Source organism: Carassius gibelio, chromosome A12 (assembly GCF_023724105.1).
Source record: "Carassius gibelio isolate Cgi1373 ecotype wild population from Czech Republic chromosome A12, carGib1.2-hapl.c, whole genome shotgun sequence".
Classification (NCBI taxonomy): Eukaryota; Metazoa; Chordata; class Actinopteri; order Cypriniformes; family Cyprinidae; genus Carassius; species Carassius gibelio.
In genome coordinates, this window is record NC_068382.1 from 2668720 (window position 1) to 2686483 (window position 17764).

Genomic DNA, 17764 nt, shown 5'->3' on the forward strand with positions numbered 1-17764 from the left:
CTAATAATCCTGCACATGAATATAAGGAGTTTTTCTCTTCCAGCTTTCCTGGACTATTGTATAACACTCATAAATGATTAAATAAAAAATAATGGTAGTTATTAAGATTGATATGGTTTGGAATTGGTAAAATGTGCTTGGAAAAAAATCACAAAACAATGTTTTAATGTTTAAGTTTGGAATATTAACTGACATGAATGAATGCTATATAAATATTGTACATGTTAACATAATGTTTATAAATGAAATCTTATTGTAAAGTGTTACTAAATATATATATATATTATATATATATTGTTCTGTGAATGTGATTTTAAAGTCTAGATGATTCGGATTAACCCTTTAACTGCCATATCCTTTAAAACCTCACTGCCAGAGGGATATTGTGAATGCATGTGCCCGCTGGGCACAGTTTACCTGATGCCACCGGGGTGGCGATGGCATTGGTGGCTTGAGCCCGCCATCGCTGCTTGCAGCTATATTTATTATTATTATTAACCATTTATTTGTTTTGCATTTATTCACAATAGAAGCAAACAATGATTACAGGATATATGTTTTTAAAGGTGATAATTGTAAAATATTGGAGCATTGTTCTTAATCATTTTTGCCTATTTGGTTGATAAAGGGAAGAAAACAATATATTTTCAACTGTAGCCTTGATTATTCTTTGGCATCTTTTGTCAGGATTTCTGTAAACAAATTCCCTTTTTATTTTTGAATATTAAACTTACGTTTTTTGAAGGGAGTTTCTGTTGCAATTTTGTTTGTTTGTTTTCACTTAGTTACCTCTATGCATTTTTTTTTTTTTTATCAACTTTTCTTTTTTTTCATAGTGGAATAAACTGGAGAGAGACTGTTCTGGGCACTATGTTTATCTGCGAAAAGTTTGACATATCAATAAACACTGTAAAATGACTAGACAATGAGTGATTGATGTCATGATGTTTGTTTGTTTGTTTTCTATTCCTATAGTTCAACTGGTGGATCTAAGAATGGCAAGTTTTTAGGGTCCATTTCCATGAAACGTAGATGTGATAAATTGTTTACCTTTAATACACTATAAATACATTGTAAATATTACAGAAGGAAAATTGAGTAGTAGAAAAATATTGTGTTTAAATAATCTTCAGAGGTGTTTTTTTTAAGCAAATGAAACATTTTGACATTTATTTTTTCACACAGTATATGCAAACTTTTGAGTTTAAGTACTGTACACTAATATTAGTGTAAACAATGTAGCCTATTCAATACAATGGGAATCATTATACCTTCGTTAAAACACAAAACAAAAAAACACCTTTAATCAACGTATTTCTTGCTGCATCAGGGTAACTGCAGCTTCTGTCCATTCACTACAGGAACCCGGAAGCTCCCGGCATAAATGACCATATATGTACAAGTTAGTGTGACGCCTCTGCTCAACTGGGTTGCCATTGGCTTTGACGTTCCCTTGGCTCTCGCAGAACTCGCTGTGATTGGACTATCTTTTAACCCAAATTATAAACCGCTTAATGTTGCAAAGTCCGTTTGACTGTAATAATTACGTCAGTAACACCTTCAGTTAACAATGCAGTGTTGCTATGTCGTGAGAAATTACCTCTTTACCGAAATCGTAACCCTAACCCTAAGCACAACTCCAATAAACTCCAAATACCAGCGCTAATATTACTCGCGTTCAAACGATAGAATGGCAGATGCTTATGGGTAATGTAGTTTAAAATGTTTAATAATTAAAAAAATGGGAAAATGCAATCTTGTTTAACAAAGGGTAATCTAAACATGTTCATTGTGCAAACATTAATGACATATTTAAGAGGCAGGCTGAAATTCGATATTTTACTAAGTGCACTTTTTTAAACACCTTTATACCACCTTTCCATATATGATTGAAAACTTTGTCCAACATTATTTAATTAGCATAGCATAAGTAGTTGTCCTGCCAATTTTTTCTTTGACACTATAATCAGACTTTGATTTACAGCCATTTGAAATTTACATTTTTTTGCTCTTCTAGGGGACTCTACTGGGCCCTTGAAGATGGAAGGGCAGTAAAACATACACATACCTTTTCTCATCATGGACAACAGACTGTGCTGAGTCATAATTTTTAAGTTTTTCTTTTCAACAAATTGCCAATATGTAAGTTGTAAGTAATGTTTATCTTAGAATAAGAATAGAACCATAAAAATATACATCAGTGCCTATTTGGAATAGGCTCCAAATATTGAATTATATCAGGTGCAAGGATACAGTATTGAAAGTAAACAAAGACACCAATTTAAACAACCAATACATACTGTGACACTTCATTGTACTTTCACAGTGTCAATGTGTCATTCAGTAAGACAAGGTACAGAGAGTGTGTAGTTTATAGTGCAAAGCCATACAATTCATGCAATGCAAAGAATCATAATATTAAGAGCTAATTTGTGTCTCTGTGTAAAATACTCCTCATATTTGTCCTCCTCGGGTACTAAACATCAGTAATGTGCATGCTCATCTTGCTTATTATACAGTACTGGATTCATGTTGATCTTTCCCTTGTCCATCACCTTCAGTTGTACATGAAATTCCTGCAGCATTATAGTCCATGCAGTATCTTCTAATGCAGCTTTCAGCCTGCCCTTCATCTAACTGAATGTCATTAATGTAACCAAATGTTAATTTCTTAATTAAAACACATTTAACTATTGTTTACAAAATTAAATGGTGTATTTACCAAACACCATTCTTAATATAGAATATTCACCCTACTTTATTATCCAACACCATGTGCAGTACTTTACTGGAGGATACAACATAAAGACAACTAAAGTAGTGTATTAAGACAAATGATATACAATTTTTAACAATATTAAAAATGGGTTATGTTAAAACCATGTTTTTCTAATCAGATGAAACCATGCAAATGCATGCATGGTGAAATGTCTTGAGCCCCAAAGAATCACATCAAGTTTTTAGAGCTCTCCTGCTTTTCTTCCTCTTCTTGCTTGTCCATGTCCTGGACATATCATAATCTTCCATGTCATACATTTTTTTTTTGCAGTTGTTATGCAGCACCCTACAGCACAACTGATGAACAAAAGACATGTAACTAATTTAAATCAAATATCTTTATTGTCACAATACAATGAACACAAGTATACAGGTGATGAAAGTCTTGGGTGCAGACTGCAGCGTGACAGTATGGATGACAAATGAATTAATTCATGAATATATATGAAATACAAATTCTGAATATATATATATATATATATATATATATGCAACACACATATATAAGGGACTCAATTCAGGTAGATAACAATATATGTTAAAAATTATGCTATACAAAGAGCATGAATTGAAAACAATAATAATCACAGTACACATACATCTCTGCAGTAAAGCACGGTATGAATTAGTGCAAACAGAATGTCAGGGTGCATAATAATATTGAGTCCAGTCAGCATAACTGATAAGAGTGCAGGGCATATGAGGTTGGTGGGGTGTGTATGGTTTTACTGGTATGAGTTCAGTTCAGTCTGATTGCCTGTGAAAGGAACTTGTCTCACTGTCTGCTGGTGTAGGTTCTGTGATAACGCATGCCTGATGGTAACAGTGAGAGCAATCCATGGCTCGGCTGGCTGGAGTCTCTGACGGTCCTCCTCACACTCCACCTGGTCTAGATGTCCTGGAGGGACAAAACATGTATTTAGGGTATGGTAAATCAATAAACAATATATAGTATTTTTATTTATAATTGTTGCACTGGACTTAACATTGATTCTTGTTGGGGATATTGGCCAAAAGAATCCCACCACAACTAGCTCTCGTTGTTTAGCTGTGATGTTTACTTTTACAGGCCGTAACATCTGAGCTGTCGCAGTAGAGCGGTTTGTGAATGCAGTCTTCACAGAAGATAACTGATGGGTTCAGGTAGCAGTGATGCACTCGGTGGCCATTCAATTGATATCTTCATCAATTGGCTTCATCTTAATTCAAACAAACAGACAAAACAATAAGTCAGCAATAACAGCAATAACCATTCTAGAGTAATAGTGTTGGTGAATACAGTTGCAGGTGTCAGTACTCACCATATTCAGTCATTTCCTTCCCAAATCACAGAGATGATGCACAGCTTATTTGCTCATTTTAGGAGCTATAAAAAAGATGTATATGTGAAAAACTATAACTGCGGACTTGAAAAGTCTTTTGAGAGATCAACATCAATGTTGTACCACACATAACTGCATTGAATTCAGACATACAAATTGAAATGTGAAACTTTTCACCTTTCTGTCTTTTCTTTTGGGGCACAAGAAGTCCATGTTCATTCCTCATTTCTTTAGGACTGGTTTGACTGATTTTCTTTGCGTTTCTGGTCTTCAGCTGTAAAACAAGAAAATATTTATTGACCCCATGTTTAATCATTATTGTTGTTTAAAAATATAAATAAAGCAGATATCATTATATACTTCAAGCACAAGTTCCTTGGCAACTCTAGTAGGCTCCTGAGTTCATCTGAACACATCAGATTCAGCGTCTGAGAAAATGCCATCATGCAAACTCTCAGTTTCTGCCTTACAACAGAGCATAAAAGAATGTGTGAGTGAGGGAGTACAGCATGAAGATGAAGTGAAAAAGGCAGAGAAAGGCAGAATTTTGTGTATAAATTTAACAGAATGAGGGGAACATTTAAGAGATTTAAGAGAACAGTATTGTCTGTTGGTGTGGATGCTAAAATACTTCTCATTATAGTTATTGGTCTTTGTGTGAACAACTTTAAGTGATCTGATTGCCCAAATTCATTGAAGATCTGATGTGTAGCACTTGAAAAGTTAAACTAAACTAGCGTTCATTAAAGCAAATCAGTTATAACTAAAAGTCTTCAACATTACCTGTGAAGGGTTGATCCTTTGAAGGACTTGTTCAGCCCCCTTGACAGCTTCTTCAATATCAGCATTGGGAGCGTGGAGTTGAAGTTCCCTGTTAATTCTAGCAGAGCGAGAGAGAGAGAGAGAGAGAGAGAGAGAGAGAGAGAGATTTTACAAGAGATGGCTTCTTTAAAGATCTGCTGGATTACAGGTTGTTGTGGAGTATGTAATCCGACGTAACTGCAAGACAGAAAAAACACTGAATTACAATTACATCACAAAAAGATATTAAAGGCATGGCAAACTTAGTGGTTACTGTGCTTTACAAATAGTGTAGAGTAAAAACACAGTTACTGTGGTAAAATCCCGGTAAGTGTTGTGGTTATTGTGTGTTAGTAACTACAAATACCAGAGTAAAACTATGGTTACTATGGTAAACCCATAGTAAATGTCGTGGTTATTGTGTGTTAGTAAATACAAATACCAGAGTAAAACTATGGTTACTATGGTAAACCCATAGTAAATGTCGTGGTTATTGTGTGTTAGTAACTACAAATACCAGAGTAAAACTATGGTTACTATGGTAAACCCATAGTAAATGTCGTGGTTATTGTGTGTTAGTAAATGCAAATACCAGAGTAAAACTATGGTTACTATGGTAAACCCATAGTAAATGTCGTGGTTATTGTGTGTTAGTAAATACAAATACCAGAGTAAAACTATGGTTACTATGGTAAACCCATAGTAAATGTCGTGGTTATTGTGTGTTAGTAAATACAAATACCAGAGTAAAACTATGGTTACTATGGTAAACCCATAGTAAATGTCGTGGTTATTGTGTGTTAGTAAATACAAATACCAGAGTAAAACTATGGTTACTATGGTAAACCCATAGTAAATGTCGTGGTTATTGTGTGTTAGTAAATACAAATACCAGAGTAAAACTATGGTTACTATGGTAAACCCATAGTAAATGTCGTGGTTATTGTGTGTTAGTAACTACAAATACCAGAGTAAAACTATGGTTACTATGGTAAACCCATAGTAAATGTCGTGGTTATTGTGTGTTAGTAAATGCAAATACCAGAGTAAAACTATGGTTACTATGGTAAACCCATAGTAAATGTCGTGGTTATTGTGTGTTAGTAAATACAAATACCAGAGTAAAACTATGGTTACTATGGTAAACCCATAGTAAATGTCGTGGTTATGTGCGTTACAAAGTCCAGAGTAAAACTACGGTTACAGTAGGAGAAGCATGGTAAATATGCTGTAGTTACTGTGTGTGAATTGGCTACACATGACGTGGTCAAGCAAAAGTTAGGCTAGTATTGTAAAAATATGCTAAATGTGTGGAGTTTTTACACGATCACGATTATCACGCGATATTGGGTTGGGTGCTTTGTTGTGCTTGTATTAGTCATGTCTAAAAGCTGAAGACCCATATGTCACACCATAAATTTATTTAAAACTGCAACAGGTCTATAAACAGTACAGGTTAGCTTAGGCTAATGACAATGGTAGGCTAGCTGAGCAGCCCACTGACCCATAATTGGAGCATAAACTGCCCTTTAAAAACACGGCCCTGTCTAACGTGATGCAGAAATACTGAAATAATTAAAACAATACGCTTAACCACGTGATATCATTACAAAAAGAAGAATAAAAAAATATATTTACCCTTGCTTACCTGTTTGAAGGTGTACGCGCATCAGGTGAACTGAACGAGCCTCGCTTGGTGACGTCACTGCCGCTGAAGATGATGCGTGTTATTTGGACGCATCTGCTCTCCACCGAAATTAATGGGAAGGATTGGCGTATCATATGCACGCAAAAATGGCATTTGGCGTATGCATTACACGCAAATAGAAAGTGTAAAGTCGTGTTATTTATACGCAGACTGATGAGAACGGGTTGAGAATAACATATCTCTCGAGCTGCAGGATTCTGCCTTTCGTCGTACGAACAAACACATAACGGACAAGATTATTTCAAAATAGCTTGGCGAATTTAAACGAAAACAGCCACGTGAACATAAACTGTTGAGAAATAAATCTGAAGTGGATCTACTGGATTTGAATATTAAGTGACCGCATATACCAGCTGCTTCTGTCTTCAATTTTAATCTATAAAAAAAATGAAACTCATTCATCTTGTCTGCTTTTTTAATGTGTGTACGTATGTATTTTTTATTTTGCTCTAACAAGAATTAATCTATATTTAATTAAATCAATTACATTTTATTTTACATTTTATTTGTCCATTTCTGCATCTAAACGCCTAAAAACATAAAACATGATCTATTATACTATTGTTAGCAATTTCTTTATCGTCCAATTTTTCTGGTGTACACACTTTTATTTTCATAATAAACTTGTTTGTTAGATTATACACAGTTACAGTGGTCTATAATACATATTAACAGGTTTTATTCAAGCTGTTTAGAATGATTGCAGTAGGCTAATTTTTTTAAATGTAAATCCAAAAAAAAACAAACAAAAAAAAAAAAACATTGGAAAACAATAACTGTTGTACTTTTTTATACATTTTGTATAATTTCATAGTTTATGCATTATAGTTATAAAAACAAATAAATGTAGCCACTCACATAGAAATAGGCCTTATCCTTTTCTGACAGTTTTAGGGATTTTTAAAAATCCTAAAAAACCTCATTTGTGCTGCAAATAATAATTTCAAACTCAAAAAGTAAATAGTCAGTTCATGCTTTATAAAGCCTTGTCCCAGTCAGTAGTAAGCAGTTTATAAATACAGCTATAAATAGCTTGTTTTTGGTTTATAAGCACATTTATTAAAGAAGGAGAGTAAAGGATCAGTTATCTTCCTATGAAAAATAAAAAAATAAAAATAAACAAACAACAACACAGATTGATACAGAACTCAGAAATTCTATTGTGGATTTATGATAAAATCAGCCTGTAAATGATTTCATACTCCTCCAAGAAGACACAAGTAGTTCACACCAAACTTTTTTTAACATGAAGCCAATATACTGAGATGTTAAATTGTGAATGGGTTTAGGATACCTTAAATGGTGTGGTCATAGCGATTTATTAAAGTAACATAAAAAAATACAATAGTTATTTTACTATATCTTTAAAATTTTTCATTCCAAACTCTTCATAATTTTTTATATACGTAGAAGTCATCATTTGAAGGAAGCACAGTAAGTTTCATAGCTTTATCATTTTCAAGAGCCAGCATAAAATTAAAACTATCATAACTTATAAATGAAGCTTGCAATTCTTAGTACCAATAATGGCCACCAGATGGAGGTATAGGATTACTTTTAAATAATTATTGTAGAAACAAGTATGATTTAAATCATTTATAGAAATCTTTCAAAGAAAAATAATATGTATTTTATGTATTTTACTGATAAAATGACCCTCACTTAATTAGAATAACAAGCTGAAATATTGTGAACTGTATATTAAGAATAATTCTTTATAGGCTTTATGGACAGACACGTTTTGAGTGACTCTTGAAGAATCAGCACCACATCCTCTTTTACCACTGTTTAAAGAATTTATCTTACAGAACAGATGCAAATTAATTTTGGATAGCTTGAATGGTTTTGTCTTGGTGATTTTTTGAAATAACAGTAAAAATGTAACCAGTAAATGTCTTTTATTTTTTTAAAGTGCAGCTTCTAAACACTTCAAAAAAATGTACACATAGAAGACAAGTCATTCTGAGGAAATATGCATAGTTTCATGACTATACAACACTATATGGATGATAGAAAATTAAAAAACTATCATACATCTGATGTCACTCTGTCCCTCTGTCACAGTGGGTAGTGTGTGTGTGTGTGTGTTTGTGTGTGTGTTTGTGTGTGTGTTAAGTGAATTAGGTGTGAAACTATCAGGGAGCATTTAGTCTCCAGCGCCAACATTTTACAGAACTGCCACTTTCCTGGAGTCTCAGAATTACTCGGTGTCAGGTTCTGAGAGATCTAAGATTCCAAAAAATGATTTAATTAGAATACCATGAAGTATTGTGAAATACTATATATTAAGGCTTTATATATAGGCTTTATGAACTGATTAGAGTGACTCGTGAAGGACCAGCACCACCTCTTCTTGTTCGATGGTTTGAGGAATATATCTTCCAGAAACGGGGATTAAGATTTAGGAGCTCATTTTTATTCCACCTCCTTTCTTGAAAAGTCTGTCTTGCAGAATTGACAAAAAATTAATCTTCACATTAATTCCTAATTATTTTGCAATTCTTTTTGTCAGTTCTTCTTGACCTGTTTTTCTTTTCCAGCTTTCCTGGACTATTGTATAGCACTCATAAATGATTAAATAAAAAATAATGGTAGTTATTAAGATTTATATGGTTTGGAATTGGTAAAATGTGCTTGGAAAAAAATCACAATAAAACAATGTTGAATGAATGCTATATAAATATTGTTCATGTTAACATAATGTTTATAGACGGTTTCAACGGCATCAACATAAACAAACGTTAATGCGCGTGAGCGCTTTTGTGGACCTAACTTAACTTCCGGTAGACTCCGAATAGAATAAATAACAACAGCCAAGTCCCTCTAGAGTAGATATTTTTTGATAACAAACAAAATGTGTTTTCTGTGTGGATCAGGCGGACTTAATGAAAATGCTAATTCATTATTTGCCAGCAGGAGATGTTTTAAAGCATAGACATAAAGCGCAAGAAGTTTCCCCAGTAACAGCTGTAAACAAAGCAGAGCTGGTACGCTCACATGCTGCTTTATCAGGCATATAACATGCAAGTCTTCTTTTAGAAATACAACGATATAAAAAACACCCGTGCCTCATTTTGATATTTAAACATAAATGTAAGGAATTAAACGTGCAGTACGTTACGTAACGTTACGTTAGTCATGTTTATTTAACGAAGCCTCTTTGAAAATTGATCAGTTTTAAAATTGTGGCGAGTCTCCAAAAATAAATAAATGTATGGGAAACACATCCCGCAGCACAACCACCTGAGCCCAACTTCAGTCTACTCATCACCTTGGCTTTAACTGCGTTTGTAGATGGCACCGCAGCCAGACCGATATACACAACACAGACCGGAAGTTAACTTAGGTCCAGGCGCGTGCGCCCGATGAAACCATCTATAAATGGAATCTTATTGTAAAGTGTTACTAAAGCTATATATATATATATATATATATATATATATATATATATATATATATATATATATATATATATATCGTTCTGTGAATGTGATTTTAAAGTCTAGATGATTCGGATTAACCCTTTAACTGCCATATCCCTTAAAACCTCACAGCCAGAGGGATATTGTGAATGCATGTGGCCGCTGGGCACAGTTTACCTGATGCCACCGGGGTGGCGATGGCATTGGTGGCTTGAGCCCGCCATCGCTGCTTGCAGCTATATTTATTATTATTATTATTATTATTTATTATTATTATTTTTCTTCAAGGTTTCGGGGGCTTTTGGGGCCCTTAACATGCTTAAAAAGTCTTGAAAATTGGCACACACATTGGAACCTGCGGCCATTAGGGCCGGGCAGAGACTGATACACGGGCGTGGCACAGGGGCTCTACAGCGCCCCCTGGAATGCTGAGGGCCATATATCATACATACTTGCACGTAGACGCACAAAACTCGGTACACATATAGAACTCATCAATACAAACAACTTTCGAATTGCATATCATAGGCTCCGCCCAACAGGAAGTTGGCTATTTGGGGTTTATTATTCATATTTGTCGTCAAAGTTGTGGGGGCTTTTGGGGTCCTTAACATACTCAAAAACTCTTGAAAGTTTGCGCACACTTTGGAATCTGTGGCCTTAAGGAGCCTGCAGAGGCTGGGACCTGGGCGTGGCACAGGGGCTCTACAGCGCCCCCTGGAACACAGTCATAAATGTTGATGTATAGCTCACACATACTTGCACATATTAATATGAAACTCAGTACACATTTAGATCTCATCGTGCCGAACAACTTGCGTATTGCATGTTATAGGCTCCGCCCAACAGGAAGTCAGCTATTTAGAGTTATGTAAAAAGCATATGCTCTGGAATTTGAAATACTTGTCATAGGTTTTTTACTCGATTGCCGCCAAACTCGGTCAACATGATCTCAAGACAATGGGGATGAAAAATTGCCAGGGGATTTTTGATATCTCAAACGGTTTGCTCGTGGCGAGGCGTTGAAATTATGGCGAGAAATGAGAAACAGGAAGTGTCTAATACCATCCACATACATTTCCTGATTTTAATCAAACTTCATCAGATTATTCATTGTATGATGTCGATCGCATATATGTGACTATTAGGAGTCAAAGTTATAGCGCCACCAACTGGCAGCAGGAAGTGTGTCATTTTCAAAATGCTTTGTATTCAGCATCTTATTTTTACTCGATTTGCTTCAAACTTCATCAGAATAATGTTAAAACACAGCCGATATAAATCTGCTGGGGGGATATTGATATCTAAAAATATTGTTGCCGTGGCAACATGTCAAACTTGAATACTTCTCAGGTGATTTTAAGGCATATAACATACTTAGAATTTCATGAAATTCAGAACACATATCAGTATTTATGATAACTAGACACTGGCAAAAGTTCATAAGAGGGCGTGGAAGAGGCACTCTATAGCGCCACCTTTTGTCAAAAGTGGGGGGGTTAGTTTTAGCTACAGACACCAAACTCGGTACAAAAATTTTTCTTATCAAGACGGACAACTTTCTAATTCACAGTCATCAGCTACGATCAACAGGAAGTCAGCTATTTTGATTTGAATGTGGATTTTTTTTTACATTTAGCTGTGAATTAATGCATACTGCTCAGAGGAGAGTAACACTATACACACCAAACTTTGTCTACATGATGCCAAAACATTTTAAACAACTTAAATTGCCAAAGGATTTTGGATAGCTTGAACGGTTTTGTCGTGGTGATTTTTTTAAATGACAGTAAAAATGGAATTATTAATTGTCCTGCATTTTTAAATTCCAAACACTTCAAAACCTTTTTTCATACAAAAAAAAAGTCATTCTGAGTAAATATGGATAGTTTCACGACTTTACAACACTGTATGGATAACAGAAAATTAAAAAACTGTCAGACATCTCATCTCACTCTGTCCCTCTGTTTGAGTATTATGTGCTGAGACTTACATTGTCTGAGAGAAAATGCGCCCCTACAGGTTCAATTCCTTAAAGGGAAATTCGACTGAAAGGGAGGAGACTCTCTTTTAGTTTCATTTTTAAATCGGTTAAAATACAAAATAATACTTGGATTTAATTCACACTGACAACCTAAACCAACATATATGATTATTACCGGGTCAGGGCTCATTAATAATTGATGTGTGGTCAGTGATACGTGAGAAACACGAGAGATGAATCATGCTCTGAGCAGGAGCGTGTGGAATGACGAGCTCAGAAAAACGAGTTTATTTTTGTTTTATAGCTTTAACAAATAAAATATTAAAGCGATATCACACAATTCACCAATTAGAACACACCAAGAGCTAAATTCAGATGTTTTTGAACTGTTTGTGTGAAAATGAAATATTCGCGGCTGCCTATCTGAAATCACCGCCTCCGATCAGCGCTTACAGTGTCACAAGTTCAAAACAAACGAATTTATTCTTGTTTAAGAGCTTTTTCAAATAAAATATTGCCATAAATGCACACAATACACCCATTATAACACAAGAGCTAAATGCAGGTGTTTGTGACCCGTTTAAGTGTGCAAGACTACTTGAAAGCGCGACTGGCAGAATAACATATCTCTTGAGCTGCAGGATTCCGCCTTTCGTCGTACGAACGAACACATCACGGACAAGATTATTTCAAAATACATAATTGCTTGGCGAATATAAACGAAAACAGCCACGTGAACATAAACTGTTGAGAAATAAATCTGAAGTGGATCTACTGGATTTGAATATTAAGTGACCGCATATACCAGCTGCTTCTGTCTTCAATTTTAATCTATATAAAAAAATAAACTCATTCATCTTGGCTGCTTTTTTAATATGTGTACGTATTTATTTATTATTTTGCTCTAACAAGACTTAATCTATATTTAATTAAATCAATTACATTTTATTTTACATTTGATTTGTCCATTTCGGCATCTAAACGCCTAAAAACCTAAAACATGCTCTATTATACTATTGTTAGCAATTTCTTTATCGTCCAATTTATTTGGTGTACACTTTTATTTTCATAATAAACTTGTTTGTTAGATTATACACAGTTACAGTGGTCTATAATAAATATTAACAGGTTTTATTCAAGATGTTTAGAATGATTGCCGTAGGCTAATTTTTTAAAATGTAAATCCAAAAAAAAAAAAAAAAAAAAAAGTTTAAATAAATGAAAAACATTGGAAAAGAATAACTGTTGTACTTTTTTATACATTTTGTATAATTTTATAGTTTATGCATTATAGTTATAAAAACAAATAAATTTAGCCACTCACATAGAAATCTTAGGCCTTATCCTTTTTTGACAGTTTTAGGGATTTTTAAAAATCCTAAAAAACCTTATTTGTGCTGCAAATAATAATTTCAAATTAATTTGATACTGACCTCTGACATCCTGTGACATGATATTTATTTGAATTTACATAATCTCATGGATGTAACAGTAAATCTGTTCAGCTCACAGATCAAGACTAAGCTGTAATGCAAGCAGAACTTTCACAAATGCTTGTAGGTCAATAAAATCATTACAAAACACTTACAAATCATTTAAGGGATTTGATAACACTGTAAAATAATGTCTAATTTGTTAACATTAGCAAATGCATTGATAACACTTTATAATAACTGCACTCATTAGTAAATAGTCAGTTCATTCTTTATAAAGCCTTGTCCCAATATTAATAGTCAGTAGTAAGCAGTTTATAAATACAGCTATAAATAGCTTGTTCTTGGTTTATAAGCACATTTATTAAAAAGGAGAGTAAAGTGTCAGTTATCTTCCTATGAAAAATAAATAAAATAAAAATAAACAAACAACAACACAGATTGATACAGAACTCAGAAATGTTATTGTGGATTTATGATAAACTCAGCCTGTAAATGAATTAATTCTCCTCCAAGAAGACACAAGTAGTTCACACCAAACTGTTTTAACATGAAGCCATATACTGAAGATGTTAAATTGCGAATGGGTTTAGGATACCTTAAATGGTGTGGCCATAGCGATTTATTAAAGTAACATAAAAAAATACAATAGTTATTTTACTATATCTTTGAAATGTTTAATTCCAACTATTCATAATTTTTTATATACGTAGAAGTCATCATTTGAAGGAAGCACAGTAAGTTTCATAGCTTTATCACTTTCAAGAGCCAGCATAAAATTTAAACTATCATAACTTATAAATCAAGCTTGCAATTCTTAGTACCTATAATGGCCACCAGAGGGAGCTATAGGATAACTTTTAAATAATTATTGTAGAAACGAGTATGATTTAAATCATTCATAGAAATCTTTCAAAAAAATGAATTGTATATATTTTACTGATAAAATGACCCTCACTTAATTAGAATAACAAGCTGAAGTATTTTGAACTGTATATTAAGAATAATTCTTTATAGGCTTTATGGACAGATAACGTTTTGAGTGACTCTTGAAGGTTCAGCACCACATCCTCTTTTACCACTGTTTAAAGAATTAATCTTACAGAATAGGTGTGAATCAGGGGCGTCGCTTCAGCCCCCCTAAACTTATGCCCAGCCCCCCTAAAAAATTATTTGATTAATTAATTAGTGATCGCTTCAGTCCCCTTTAAAAACTCATTTGAAACGGTGGCAAGCTGCATCAAGTTCCGGCTACTCCCCTGATCTGAGTCTGCATGGATTCAGCGCGTTTTTCAATCCACAGTGGCGCCGAGCAGAGCGAACATCAGAGAGTACAAGGTGTGTGTGTGCGTGCGTGTGTGTGTGTGCGTGTGTGTGTTCTCGCATCCAATACCAGTACGTCTTCGCTGCGTTCACCTTCAGCCTTTATCACAGTGTGACAGTTGTTTTTTCTTCCAACAAAAATGAAGCGATTAACACCCATGAAAACATACTTTAGAAAACGATCATGATTTATTTTAATTTACTTTTTAAAATTGAAAACATATTATTGTGTATTTCGGCATTACATTATGCAGCCATGCAAAATAAATTATTAACGACACACATCATTGTCTGAAAGCACTAAATGGCACAGAGAGAGAAACATCATGTGGAGATATTTTGTTTTCTATTATTAAATATAATTTTGTATTAAGTAATAATGAATCATTAGTGTATCATGATACATATATTAGAGTAAGAGTAAAGGGATCTGTGATTTTTTTTTTTTTTTTAAGTAATTGAGTTATAGAAGTGGCAAATTGATAATTGTGTTATTTTTAATAAATTGAAATAAATATAGAACAGATTAAACATATTGCCAATAGACAATTACATTAATACATGTTTTGTCTATATTCTTAATGAATATTAGCTGGTTAGTTAAATGATTTGAAATGAAATACATTTTCAGGGGCTGACTTGATGTATAACCAACCGTATTGTTGATTATAAAGGCTAAAAAGCTAAAAATTTATAATAATAATAATAATAATAATAATAAAAAAATATAATAATTTATATTTCATTGTAGATGGATATACAACATTTTTTTGTTGTGCAGGAGTAGGTCTGCAAATGAGCAACAGTCAGGTGAGAATAGAACAGACAGCCTCACACACACACACACACACAATACCACTGTGTTCCCAAGATTCATTGCAGTCATTGAACCCTTATGTTGTTTTAATATTCTGCCGATTTCCACGTACATTTCATAAGAAAAAGCAGTGGTATCATCAAAGGATAAACATGAATGTCCTAATACTGAATCAGTTAGTCTTTATTGTAAAAAAAATAAATAAATCTACATTCCCAATTCAAAATTTTCCAGTGACTGGTCACATCTAAAAAACTGTATTAGTTTTTTTTACAGTGTTATATATGGCTCAGTCAGTACTCCTACTCCCATATATGAAATACAGGGAATACAATGGAATAGTGGATTGCAATAAGGTTAGTAGTATACAACCCTACCCTAATAGTCAAATAATATTTTTTAATCATACCCTTATTGGGGGCTGAGCCCCCCTAAAATCAAAATCTTAGAATCGCCCCTGGTGTGAATGAATTTTGGATAGCTTGAATGGTTTTGCCGTGATGATTTTTTGAAATAATAGTAAAAAAGGAACCAGTAAATGTCTTTTTATTTTTTTAAAGTGCAGCTTCTAAACACTTAAAAAAAAAAAAATGTACACATAGAAGACCAGTCATTCTGAGGCATATTTCCTCAGAATGACTGGTCTCATGACCATAGTTTCATCACTATACAACACTGTATGGATGATAGAAAATTAAAAAAAACTATCATACATCTGATGTCACTCAGTCCCACTGTCACTGTGGGTAATGTGTGTGTGTGTGTGTTAAGTGAATTAGGTGTGAAACTATCAGGGTGCATTTAGTCTCCAGCGGCAACATTTTACAGAACTGCCACTTTCCTGGAGTCTCCAGAATTACTCGGTGTCAGGCTCTGAGAGACTTAAGATTCCAAAAAATGATTTAATTAGAATACCATGAAGTATTGTGAAATACTATATATTAAGTCTTTATATATAGGCTTTATGAACAGATTAGAGTGACTCGTGAAGGACCAGCACCACCTCCTCTTGTTCGATGGTTTGAGGAATATATCTTCCAGAATCCAGGATTAAGATTTAGGAGCTCATTTTTATTCCACCTCCTTTCCTGAAAAGTCTGTCTTGCAGAATTGACTAAAAATTAATCTTCACATTAATTCCTAATTATTTTGCAATTCTTTTTGTCAGTTCTTCTTGACCTGCTTTTTTCTTCTTCTTTTCTGACCTCATGACCCAGTCAGTATTTTTTGTACAATGGTCAAGTCTTAACTTATCCATTTCTGTATTGCATTTGTGTTTGATATTTCTCATGGGTATTTCATAATTTTCGACCTTACAGTTTGAGTTAAAAGTCTATTTTAGCGCATTTCATCTGTAAAAGAAAACATGCCTAATAATTCTGCACACATGAATATAAGGAGTTTTTCTCTTCCAGCTTTCCTGGACTATTGTATAGCACTCATAAATGATTAAATAAAAAATAATGGTAGTTATTAAGATTTATATGGTTAGGAATTGGTAAAATGTGCTTGGAAAAAAATCACAATAAAACAATGTTTTAATGTTTAAGTTTGGAATATTAACTGACGTGAATGAATGCTATATAAATATTGTTCATGTTAACATAATGTTTATGAATGGAATCTTATTGTAAAGTGTTACTAAAGTTATACATATATATTGTTCTGTGAATGTGATTTTAAAGTCTAGATGATTCGGATTAACCCTTTAACTGCCATATCCTTTAAAACTTCACTGCCAGAGGGATATTGTGAATGCATGTGCCCGCTGGGCACAGTTTACCTGATGCCACCGGGGTGGCGATGGCACTGGTGGCTTGAGCCCGCCATCGCTGCTTGCAGCTATATTTATTTATTAGGGCTCAAGCCTGGAGGGCGAGAGCCCTATTGTTTTCCTTAGGATTATTTTTTATTATTATTATTATTATTATTTTTTTCTAACGTTACGGGGGCTTTTGGGGTCCTTAACATGCTCGAAAACTCTTGAAAATTGGCACACAGATTGGAACCTGCGGCCATTAGGGTCGGGCAGAGACTGATACACGGGCGTGGCACAGGGGCTCTACAGCGCCCCCTGGAATACTGAGGGCCATATATCACACATACTTGCACGTAGACACATGAAACTTGGTACACATGTAGATCTCATTAAACCAAACAACTTTCGTACTGCATG

At 34.0% G+C, this 17764-nt stretch overlaps 3 long non-coding RNA genes across 4 annotated transcripts in view; 1 reads left to right on the forward strand and 2 right to left on the reverse strand.

The window, feature by feature from the left end:
• LOC128025690 (uncharacterized) overlaps positions 1 to 17764 on the forward strand; it is a 104928-nt gene that overhangs the window by 47116 nt on the left and 40048 nt on the right. The gene's annotated exons all lie outside the window — the stretch shown is intronic.
• Positions 1 to 17764, reverse strand: part of LOC128025692 (uncharacterized) — a 51594-nt gene that overhangs the window by 27649 nt on the left and 6181 nt on the right. The window lies entirely within an intron of this gene.
• Positions 3102 to 4816, reverse strand: LOC128025688 (uncharacterized). Its single transcript, XR_008186194.1, has 5 exons — positions 4461 to 4816; positions 4278 to 4374; positions 4080 to 4144; positions 3765 to 3977; positions 3102 to 3676 (listed from the first exon to the last, which is right to left on the reverse strand). It is a non-coding gene; the product is annotated as an uncharacterized LOC128025688 (long non-coding RNA).